Source organism: Vulpes vulpes, chromosome 5, assembly GCF_048418805.1.
Source record: "Vulpes vulpes isolate BD-2025 chromosome 5, VulVul3, whole genome shotgun sequence".
Taxonomy (NCBI): domain Eukaryota; kingdom Metazoa; phylum Chordata; class Mammalia; order Carnivora; family Canidae; genus Vulpes; species Vulpes vulpes.
The window spans coordinates 84760385-84772592 of NC_132784.1; the positions used below are offsets into that span (position 1 = coordinate 84760385).

General features: G+C 42.5%; 1 protein-coding gene across 2 annotated transcripts in view; it reads left to right on the forward strand.

Moving 5' to 3' along the window:
• Nucleotides 1-12208, forward strand: part of PRR5L (proline rich 5 like) — a 145310-nt gene that overhangs the window by 25404 nt on the left and 107698 nt on the right. Inside the window, exon 2 of one of the 2 annotated variants that reach the window (XM_072759143.1) lies at nucleotides 2129-2207. The exons of the other annotated variant lie outside the window; for it this stretch is intronic. The gene's annotated coding sequence lies outside the window, so the exon portion shown is untranslated. The remainder of the gene's footprint in view (nucleotides 1-2128; nucleotides 2208-12208) is intronic. 2 annotated transcript variants of the gene reach the window in all.

Below are 12208 nucleotides of genomic sequence, written 5' to 3' on the forward strand. Positions count from 1 at the left end.
CATCTCTTCCCAACGTTGCATTTAGTGACATGTGATGACTTGAAGTCAGCCATGGTAAGCCAGCAAGGGTAGCAAATCAGGGCATCCCCCCCCCCCCCCGCCCCCGCCAGATTCCTGGTTTACCCCACTCTCAGCTCCAGGGGATGAATCCTGATTGACTTAAACCAATCACATCTCTCTGACCACAGTGCAAGGCTGATAGAGGCTGTTGAGTGTCTGACCAAAGACTTTGATTAGCCTGTGGAGGGGGTGAAGCTGTTGTCCCCACATGGGCTGTAACCACAAGGGGAGAGTCGGTCCAAGAATCCTGCCCCCCACACATGAAGGAAAGCAGTTGGAAGTTGAGATGGAAGGCCTGGGTTTTGAATATGTCATTGAGCCCCACACCTGATTTGCTTCTAAGTCAGGGATCTGCAGACTTTTCCTATAAAGGGACGGACAGTAAAGGTTTGGGGCTTTGTTTCTGTCACAGCTATTCGTCTGTCACTGGTATTGCAGCATAAAAGCCACAGACAATAACAAGCCAGTGGGCGTAGCTGTGTCCCAATTAAACTATTACAAAGGCAGGTGGTGGGCAGATTTTGGCCCAAGAATGATAGTTTGCAGATCTCTCATCTAAGGCACTAAATCCTTTTTTTTTTTTTTTTGCTTTAATGTATTTGGCTTGGGTTTTCTTTTTTTTTTTCTATAAATTTATTTTTTATTGGTGTTCAATTTGCCAACATATAGAATAATATCCAGTGCTCATCCCATCAAGTGCCCATCTCAGTGCCCATCACCCAGTCACCCCCAACCCCCGCCCGCCTCTCCTTCCGCCACCCCTAGTTCGTTTCCCAGAGTTAGGGTCTCTCATGTTCTGTCTCCCTTTCTGATATTTCCCACTCATTTTTTCTCCTTTCTCCTTTATTCCCTTTCACTATTTTTTATATTCCCCAAATGAATGAGACCATATAATGATTGTCCTTCTCCAATTGATTTACTTCACTCAGCATCATACCCTCCAGTTCCATCCACGTTGAAGCAAATGGTGGGTATTCGTCGTTTCTAATGGCTGAGGAATATTCCATTGTATACATAGACCACATCTTCTTTATCCACCATCTTTTGATGGACACCGAGGCTCCCTCCACAGTTTGGCTATTGTGGACATTGCTGCTAGAAACATCGGGGTGCAGGTGTCCCGGCGTTTCACTGCATCTGTATCTTTGGGGTAAATCCCCAGCAGTGCAATTGCTGGGTCATAGGGCAGATCTATTTCTAACTCTTTGAGGAACCCGCACACAGTTTTCCAGAGTGGCTGCACCAGGTCACATTCCCACCAACAATGCAAGAGGGTTCCCCTTTCTCCACATGGCTTGGGTTTTCTAATTCTTGTAACTAAAAAAACCTTAACCGATCCAGGTTCTTGGGGTGCGGACACTAGAAACTGACTCTGAACTCCTTAAGGATAGAAGGAATTATTATTTAAAAAAAAAAAGCGTAGCCAAAATTCAAATTCCCAGGAGACAGATTCCTGTTGTTCAGTTCAGGTCACAGGATCAGGGGAAGATTTACTCGTCCTTCAAGGCCACATGCAGCAGAGAGGGGGTGTTTCTGTAGGAGAAATTATCAGAAGAACCAGCACCAGGGCTTGCATCTACTCCATTAAGACAGGTAAAGAGGGGGCGCCTGGGTGGCTCCATCAGTTAAGCATCTGCCTTTGGCACAGGTCAGGATCTCAAGGCCCTGGGATGGACCCTGCATCAGGCTCCCTGCTCAGTGGGGAGTCTGCTTTCCCCTTTCCCTTTGCCTGCCCCCCCTCACTGTCTCCCTCTCTCTCTCTCTCAAATAAAAATCTTAAAAAAAAAAAGACAGGAAAAGATTCCAAAATCAAGCATATTTAGCAAGCACCCCATACACGAAACTCATCAAAGGCAGTTTTGTGTGCTAGAAAAAGAGCTCTCCTTGACAGAAGACCTGGGTCTAGTTGTACTTGTGCCACTAACATGTGTTCCCTTGAGCAAGATATGAAACTTCTCTGGGCCTTAATTCTTCAAGTACAAAAAGAAGGTGATGAAATGAAGATCTTTAAGTCCCCTTTGGTGCTAAGTTTTGGTTTTATTAATTATCTTGCCTGTTGGTCTCTAAGGTTTAATACTCCTTGCCCTGTGGGCCGCCTGTTTGCATGATCACTGGCTGGCAGAGCTCCCTCGTGTTACTGAACTTCTGTGAGTACGAATTTCCTCATCTGTTATTGGTTCCACCTTGGAAGGGGTGTGAGGATTAGAATTATGTATGTCACATGCTTAGAGAAGTAGTGTGTGTGTCCTGGTTCAGAGCAGGGGCTTTGGAGTTAGATTAGCAGGACTCAATCCTCGCTTAGCCTTTTTCTTGCTAAAACATTGAGCAGATTATTATATTTTTTTAAAAAAATTATTTATTTATTCATGGGATACACCAAGGGGGGGAGCAGAGACACAGGCAGAGGGAGAAGCAGGCTCCATGCAGGGAGCCTGATGTGGGACTCGATCCCAGGAACCCGGGGTCACACCCTGGGTGGAAGGCAGGCGCTAAACCACTGAGCCACCCAGGGATCCCCCCCCCTTTTTTTTAAAGATTTTATTTATTTATTCATGAGAGACAGAGTGAGAGAGAGCATTGAGCAGATTATTGAAACCTTTGGAGGCTTTGTTTTGTCATCTGTAAAATGGGGATACTTACAGGACCCTCCTCGTTGGATTGTTGTATAGATTAAGCAGGATACTGCACACGGTGTGCTTAGCATACAGTAGATAACATGGAAAGAGTAATTATTTATTATAGTTGCTTGTAACAATTTTATTTGGTTTTTAGAAATAGGTTCCTGCTAACAAGCTCCTTCTGGTTTGTTTACTGTTCTTATTATGCAATTTTTCAGAAGTAATGGAGTTTCAGTGCTGTTGATTGCTTTTTTTTTCTCTAAAGTTGTAAAGGTAAAACATGCCTACTTTAAAGAAACATATTTGATTTTCTAACCTTTGGGGTAGGATGCTTTCACTTAAAGTAACAAATTTATATAAGAGAGGGCATTTATTGTCCCGTGTCATCATCTATGGCTTAACACAGGACTCAAAAATGTCCTCAAAGATTATCTTCTTCTTCCTGTCTCTACACTCTGCCTTCTTTGGGGATCATGAAATGGTAAAACAATCTCAATTCATGACCATAGATGGCTACCAATAGGTCCAGGGGCTCCTTGCTTCCTCTTCCACATCCTAGAGAAAGAGAAAAGGTCTTTCCAAGTGGCTCTCAGAAGGGCAAGAAAGTTTCTTTCCCATAAGTCTCTAACCAAAGTCCTTTCAAGCCTCATTTTCCCAGAGGAGGTCATGAACTCATTCTTGAAAGAAATTGTGCCCATTGAGGTTGGGCATCACTAATGCGCTTAACCTAGTCCAGACGCACCTGTGGAGCTGCCTGACTGCCCACATGTCACCCCCGGGGATGCAGGAGGGGCATGCGGGGAGGACCTCCACCATGACCGTGACTGAGTGCTAAGAAGAGCGGATCATCCACTGGGTCCATCACCTGTTTTAATCCTCTGTGTGGTTTGTAAGTCCCCGTATTAGTCTGCTAGGGCTGTCATAACAAAATGCCACAGACTGGGTGTGGCTTAAACAATAGGAATGGATTTCTTAGCAGTTCTGGAAGCTAAAAATCTGAGAGCAAGGTGTTGGCAGGGTTGGTTTCTTCTGAGGCCTCCCTCTTTGGCTTGCAGAAGCCTGCCTACTTGCTTTGTCTTCACCTGCTCTTCCCTCTGGGTGTGTTTGGTCCTAATCTCCTCTTCCTATAAGGACACCATTCATACTGGATTGGGGCTCATCCTAAAAACCTCATTTACTTTAATAACCTTTTGAAGGCTCTATCTCCCAATTTAGTCACATGCTGAGGCGATAGGGGTTAGGACCTCAGCACGTGAGTGTTGGGGGACACAGTTCAGCCTATAGCAGTTCACAACCTCCTAGACTATTCCTCAGAATAAATTTCTTAATGGTTTGGAACATATCTGCACTTTATAATTCTTCCAAAAACGTTCTTTGCAATGACCTACTACGCTGACATTGCCTCTGAAAGTAAGGCAACCATTTTACCCAAGAGATTCTCTCAGCAGTCAGGAAATCTTTGACTTGCCTAAGAGTTTCACCTTAGAAAAGTTTTAAGGCAGGTGTTACCAGTAATTCAAGTACCCATTTTTAAAAAGTATCTCAGTAAAATGCCCACACCAATATACTTAGCATCAATGCTTGGTGAACCTCTCAAAATGAATTGGTAATACATATAACCCTAGGAAATGGAATGATTTGACCTAACGGCTTAGAGTGAACTGTGGTGGCTGTTTCATCTGCCTGGCACACTTGGGTCATACCCTTTCTTCTGGGTTCTTTGGTGGGAATTCCTTCTCTACTCCAAGTGACCTTTGGGTATTAGGCTGTCAAATCATTGCCTACTACCACTACTACTCTGGCCTCATCACAGGCATAACCACGTGGTTGTATCCTTGGGACATGGTGATGAGTCGAAGGACTGAAAACATGGCCTGGGTCGGGATTTACCTGAATGTTAAGAATTGGAGAGGGAGAACAGCTTTCCTGCTGTGGGTTGAATTGTATGCCCCTCAAAAGGTATGTTGAGGTTGGTCTGGAGATGGAGCCCCACATCGGGTACCATGGTCAGCGTGGAGTCTGCTTGTCCCTCTCCCTCTGCTCCTTCTCCCGCTGTCTCTCAAGTAAGTAGACAAAAATCTTTTTTTAAAAAAGATATGTTGAAGTCTTAATCCCAGCTACTTGTGAATGAGACTCTATTTGGAAATAGGGGCTTGGCAGATAAAATCAAATTAATATGAAGTCCTACTTGGCAAGGGTGGGCCCTAATCCAATATGACTGGGGTCCTCAAGAAGAGCAGAAATGGCACATGAGGAGAACACCAGGTGAGGATGGGAGCAAAGGCTGGAGAGCTATTGTAGCCAAGTGGCGTCTACAAGCCGAGAAACAGCAAGGATTGCTGGTAGTACCAGAACCTAAGAGAAAGACATGGGACAGATTCTCCTCTGAGCTTTCAGAGAGAGCATGTCCTTGTGGCACCTTGGTTTTAGTCTTCTAACCTGCAGAACTGTGAAAAATGAAACTTCTGTCCTTTGAAGTGATCTAGTTTGCAGCACTTTGTCACAGTGGCCCTAGGAAACCAATGCACCTCTCATTCTCTTGAATAGCAAGCCAAAGCTGAAGAATCTGGGTGGCCACTATCCCCAGCCTCTGGAGAAAGAGTTAGACCAAAATAAAGAGATAAACAGAGATGACAGATGGCCCTGGAGGGAGTGAATTTAATCTCTTGGCCTTGTTCCCACAGCCATTCTTTATTGAGCTACACGTGACCTACCTCAGAGCTTCTCAACCAGGGCACCAAGGGCAGCAGGGTTCTAGGTGTCCTGAGAAGCTGGTCTCTTCAGCTTCTTGGGTGGCCAGCTTGGATGAGGTGAGCTGCGACCAGAGTCAATTCAAATTATTTTTACCCCTAGGTGCTCTACACGTATTGTCATTGTCTAGCTATACCTTGGCATGAAAACGTTGGGAAGCAATAACCTACTCCTTAGCCTTCCCAGGGACACGAACCAGTAGGTTTTTGCTGACCCAGTTTGCCCTGGCTTTCTATCACGGGCACTTAAAACAGTCCCAGGTAGTCCAGCATCATCAGCTATAAATCTGCTTCGCACTTGGAGAATGTCTACCAAAAAATATTTGGGTTAAAATTTAATAAGCTGATAATACCACAGGGTGGCAAAGATACGGAGCACCTGAAGGTCCTTGTACCGTTGCTGGTGGGATGTTAAATGGTACAATGGTAAATGGGAAACTGCTTGGCTGTTATTTCACTGGTTAGCCACTTAAATAACTTAAAAGTTACAAAAGTTAGCCAGTTATTTCACTCCTAGGTATATACCCAAGAGAAATGACTATATATGCCTAGAAAAAGACTCCAACAACAAAGTCCATAAAAGAATTATTCCTTGGTGGTCAATAACAGCCCCAATGCCCCAGAAACAAGATGATAAATACATAAATTATGGCATATTTATGTAATGGAATTTTGTCACGTTAGTAGGAAAGACTGGACCCCTGGAGCACCTAAGAATGTAGACGAGTCACAAAAATTGTGTTGTGTTACAGAAGCCAGACACAAAAGACTACCTACTGCATAATTTCATTTACATGATGTTAAATATGAGCATACTAGCTGGGTGATGGGCATTAAGGAGGCACGTGATGTGGTGAGCACTGGGTGTTTATGCAACAGATGAATCACTGAACTCTACCTCGGAGGGTAATGATAACTAGCCGAATTTAAATAAAATAAGTAAAAAAAAAAAAAAAGAACAGTACAAACTTGTCAATGTTTATAAAAGTTAAAACAATGGTTACTTCGAAGGGGGGGTTAGCGACAGACTAGAAGGGTGCATGAGGGAACCTCATGGGGTTCCAGAAATGTTCTCTATCCTGATCTGGATAATGGTTATATGGGTGTGTACATTTGTGTAAAAAAAAAAAGTCATCAAGTTGAGCACTTGAAATTAGTGTGCTCTACTTCAGCTATGTTATAATTTCAAAACTTCTAAGAAAAATACACTGATTTATGAATCTATAAAACATGGTTATTTAACATTAGAAGTCTCTTTAACATATTCTTTTCTTGATTTACCTGAAAACAAATACATATTTCTTGTTAGAATTTTAGAAAATACAGAGAAGCAGAAAATAAGTCATTCGCATTCCCACTACTTATAAAATATCATTGTTGACTTTTGAGATATATCTTTTCTTTCTAAGTCAAGGAAAAATCTGATTATAGGGGACCATTTGTTTCATTACTTTTTTTTTTTTAATCTGTTGTGAACATTTTTTATGTCGGTAAGTATTCTCCAGCAGCACCATTTTTCAAGAAGGCATAATACACCAACACATTCCTTTGCCATGAGTTCTTTGGCTCATTTTTAATTTATTATTTTTATTTTTTTAACTTGTTTTTTTTTTTAACTTGTTTTTTTATTGATGGTCATTATGACTGTTTTCCTTGTTCTGACACTATAACCCCTGCTGGAACAAACATCCTCTTTGTGATCTTTACACATATCTGAGATTATTTCCTTAGGATGCATGCCCATGAGTCCATTGTTGAAGTTTGCAAAAATGCTGAGGCTCTAAGAGGTAAACATCTTTAGTACTTTTGATGTGAATTCCAAATTGCTTTCCAAAACATTTGTATTAATTTACACTATCAGCAATGATGTGTGCTGTCTTATTTTACTTTTACTTATTTGAAATCACAAAGATGAAAAATTAGGAGAGTCCTGTAAACCCCCAGCCCCTTTGCCCCATTTCACTAATCATCATTTGGCTATTCTTATTTAATTGCTTATGCTCTTCTCCACCCATCTTAATCCCAACAGACCCTTCTTTATAATCCTTCTGCTTTGGAAGTGACGGTTCCAAAACACAGGAAGCATCACTTCTTACAAGCTGTGTGACCCTGGGCAAGTTACTTAATCTCTCTGAGTCTTAGTTTCCCTTATCTGTAAAGTACAGAAAAACACAGGATTATTATAAGAATGAAATAAAAATGATCCACCCAAAGCTCTTAGTTTAGTTTCTGGCCTCAGAAACTAAACTAAGGGATTATACTTATTTAAGTTCTTTGATTTCTTGCCACCGTGGAATTGGACTTAAAAGAGGAAATACACGCAGGAATCAATATTAATAATTATAGTTTTATAAGTATTAACAAAAGCAGTAATGATATTACTGACGATCTTCATGAATGCCAACATCAGCATTTTTATACCAGTCCTCCCTCCTGTCCAAAACATTCTCCTCTGCACCAAAACAAAGACACAAACGACTCAACCAGCCAAAACCAGAGATTGGCCAGAGTGGAAGCTGGAGCAGTTGCTGGTTCTCCTCCATATGACTTTGACATCTAGAGGACAAAGAGAGAGGTGGGTGGGAATATCCTCTGGCATTAAACGAACCTGGATCTGAGACCCAAGTGATTTTCTTAACCCTCTGCATCTAATCCATACCTGATTTTCCAATCCTAAACCCACTTTCTCCTAATTACCTTGTCAATCATACATTTCTCTTCACCCCCACTCCCTTCCCCTACTTGGATCCACCATTCCCGTTTTATCTAAACCACAGAAGTCTCCTAACTGGTCTTGCCCCTTCCATTCTTGCTTTCTGCATTCCATAGCCGTAGCTTTGGCTGGGAGTAACAGAAAATCCAAAATAACATGGCTTAAACACAACTAAGATGGTAATTTTCGTTCTCATATAAAAATCTAGGTAGCCTACTGCACACCCATTAGAATAACTAAAATTTCAGAGCCTGGCAATATCAAGTAGTGGCAAGGATGTAGAGCAACCAGCTTCCCCATTCACTGCTAATGAGAACGTAAAATGCTATACCCACTTTGAAAAACGGGCTGTTTCTCATATTGTTAAACCGACCTCTACCATAGGATGCAGCCATTCCACTCCTAGGTATTTACCCAGAGAAACGAATCATATGTCTACACAAAGATTTTATATGTAGGTGTTCATAGCAGCTCTGTTTGCAATAGCCCCAAACAGTAAACAACCCAAATGTCTATCAGGTGGTGAATTGATTAAACAACCTATTACATTCATTCGCTAGAATATGACTCAGCAGTAAAGAGGAAGGGATTATTGATACAACACGGATAAATCTCAAAATAATCATGCTGATTATTATGATTCCACTACATATGGTAGTGGATTCCACTACATATGGAATGGTATGATTCCACTACATAAAGTTCTAGAAGATGAAAACTAGTCTATAGTGGCAGAAGGCAGATCAGTGGTTGTCTCCAGCTGGGAGTAGAGGGAGGGGTGAATTACAAAGGGGCATTAAAAAAAATTTTTTTTTGCGGGGGGGTGGCGGGGGCTGTGCCTGGCTGGCTCGGTAGAGCAGGAGATTCTTGACCTAGGGGTTGTAGGTTCGAGCCCCGTGTTGGGTGTAGAGATTACTTAAAAATATAAAAAAAATATATATTTTAGGGATGATAGAAATGCTTTCTATCTTGGTCATTACATGGATGTACACAACTGTCAGAAATACCAAATTATATGCTTCAAATGGATTCAGGGGTAGGAGGGTTGTATAAAAACTGTATATGAGTTCTACCTCAATAAGTTAAAAAGCTGAAGGAGCAGCCTGGGGCTGGTAAGCTCTCCACAATGTCAGGATCCCCGCATCTTTTATCTCGTTTCTCTTCCCTGTGTGGCTTCTTCCTCATAGTCCAGGATGGCAGCATCTGGTCTCCAAGCTGCAGGAGGGGGGAAGGGAAGAGGAGGCCAAAGAGCACATGCATTCGCCTCCTAAAAGGGTCTTAGAAGCCCCTACCACCTGACGATTCTGCTTACATGCCATTGGCCATAATGCAGTCACATGCACATACCCAGTTGCATTTCCCAGGAGCCCGGAGATGTAGTCTTTCTCTCAAATGGTCACACGGAGGAAGGGGCGACTAGAACTGGAGGGGCCGTTAGCTGACTTAGTTTTTTACACGGTTATTTGTATCTTGTCTTCAAAATGTGCGTGTGATCATAGTACCCTCTCTGCTTAACGCTCTTTCGGTGCCTTTCCCCTGATCTCAGAACAAAGGCCAACCTCCTTGTCCGGCTTCCCCAAACCTGCCACATCCGGTCCCTGACTCCACCTGTACCTTACTCTCTTCGGGTGAGGAGCTGCAGCCAGTATTTACTGCCTTTAGCCGCTCTCGCACATCAGCAGGGCTTCCCTCCTGTGTCCTTCTGCTCGGAGCACCTGCCTCTCACTCTGCCTTGATAACCAGCCAGTCCTTCAGCTCTGGGTTCATCCCCACTCCTCCGCTTAGGGCAAATTCCTGGTTTGTCTTACACTTACCCTTCCTATATGGTGCTTCTCACGGCTTGTAATTTTATATTTGTGTGACAGTAGGATCGCTGTCTTTCTCACACACTAGGCTGTAAGCTTTCTTTCTTTCTTTCTTTCTTTCTTTCTTTCTTTCTTCTTTCTTTCTTTTTTTTTTTTTGTAAATTTTTCATTGGTGTTCAATTTGCCAACATATAGAATAACACCCAGTGCTCATCCCATCAAGTGCCCCCCTCAGTGCCTGTCACCCAGTCACCCCCAAACCCCGCCCACCTCCCTTTCCACCACCCCTAGTTCGTTTCCCAGAGTTAGGAGTCTCTCATGTTCTGTCTCCCTTTCTGATATTTCCCACTCATTTTTTCTCCTTTCCCCTTTATTCCCTTTCACTATTTTTTATATTTCCCAAATGAATGAGACCATATAATGTTTGTCCTTCTCCGATTGACTTATTTCACTCAGCATAATACCCTCCAGTTCCATCCACGTCGAAGCTCCTTTCTGCTGGCCTCTGTATGCCAGTGTTAAGCCAGTACCTACTGAGGCAGAGGAGCTAAGTACACTTGTACTGAGTGAGCATGTGAATGAATGAATGAAAAATGAATGCACTTTATCCAGGACTGTCAATGGAAGTGAGGTGACTAAGGAGAAGTTTTGTAGTTCCCCTGAGCTCTGCTTATTATTATTATTTTAGGTGTCAGTTTTGAAAGGCTTAATAGTATTTTCTTTGGTCACTTGCTCTGTACCCCTACCCCATTTGGTCATTGTAGGTACCATCTAGGTTTTGAGGTTTTGGGGTGATCTTCCCATAAATATATTTATCCTCTGCTTGGGTGGCAGGGTGTATGCGTATGTTGGGGGAGGGAGGTGATGTGAGATGAATAAAGTTTTTGGAAATAAAAATTACTGAACAGTTCATTACCTGCCATCTCCCTGAGGGTAATTGGAATTATTGAGTGTGGGAACAGGACTGGTGTGCAGAAGGCTTGGGGGAGGGCAGCAACATGCTGTCACATATTTATGTTGTTCACTTAATGGGGGAAGTGAGGCTCTGTTCACCTACTTGAGGGACAAATTATTCTCAAGTACATGGTATTTATTTAGAATGTGGATACGGTATGGTCTGCTTAAGTGGGAGCTTTGATGGGATAATTATAGGATATTAATAGATTCAGAAAAACAGGTTCTTTGTGGTACAACTCATAGTTAGCCAAACTATATAATAAGCAAAGATGAAAATCACTTTTCTTAATAAATATTTTCTTAGTCGACATTTCCTTGCTTTACAAAGTTTTGCCACGGTTAATCCAATTATTGGGTTTTCTTATGATTTAGAAGTGGAAATACTCTGATTTACTCTTGCATACACACCCCAAAACATAGTCAAAGAAATAAAGAGAAGACTTGAGATATAGACAGAGGATGAGGAGGAAGCTGGGGTTTGGGGATGTGGCCATGCGCTTCTCGGTGTAAGCACCGGTCTGGAAACTCCTTCCAGTGGGTGCTAACTGACCTATGTTGGGCCCAGCGCATCCCAGGCCTGGCTCATCATGTACCACCGTCACCATTTTTTGCTGTATCTGTGTACCAACAAGGCATTGTTTACTTAATAAGATAGATCCTATTTTCCAAACTTAAATTTACTTAGAAAGGACAACTAAATTCATTGTAAACAAAATGAATAACGTCAGCTTGGGCAGGTCAGGGATTCTTCTGTTTTGCTCTTCACTGTATCCCCTCATTGGCAACCATGGTGCCTGGTAGGTTTTCAAAGAGTGTTTGTTGAATGAAGACATGCCATCATCCATAAAACAAACAAACAAACAAACAAACAAAAACAAGTATTTCTCTAAGATATGTTACCAGTATTTGGCTATTACAAATATGGGCTTCCCGTGTAAAACCCTCATGCATGTTGCTAGTAGTGTACACTATGCCCCACAAAGTGATCTCATTTCATCATTTGCTTACAATCTTACTCACTAGCTTCTTCTCAATGGTCTTGTCCCTCTCTGTATGCCCAGCGCCGTGTGAGGCACGTACCAGGTATAATTAAACACACAGCTGTGAATGAACAAGTGACTTACCTGACTGAATTCTTAGAGCCACCCTAGCACATAAGCTGTTATCCCTACTGTGTTACAGATGAAGAAAGCGAGGCACAGAGGTGTTCAGGGACTTGCCTGGGGGTACAGAGCTGGTAATTGATGGAGCGAGGGTTTGATGTCAGGCGGTTAAATCAGGAGCCCTTCTTTTTAAATAGAACAC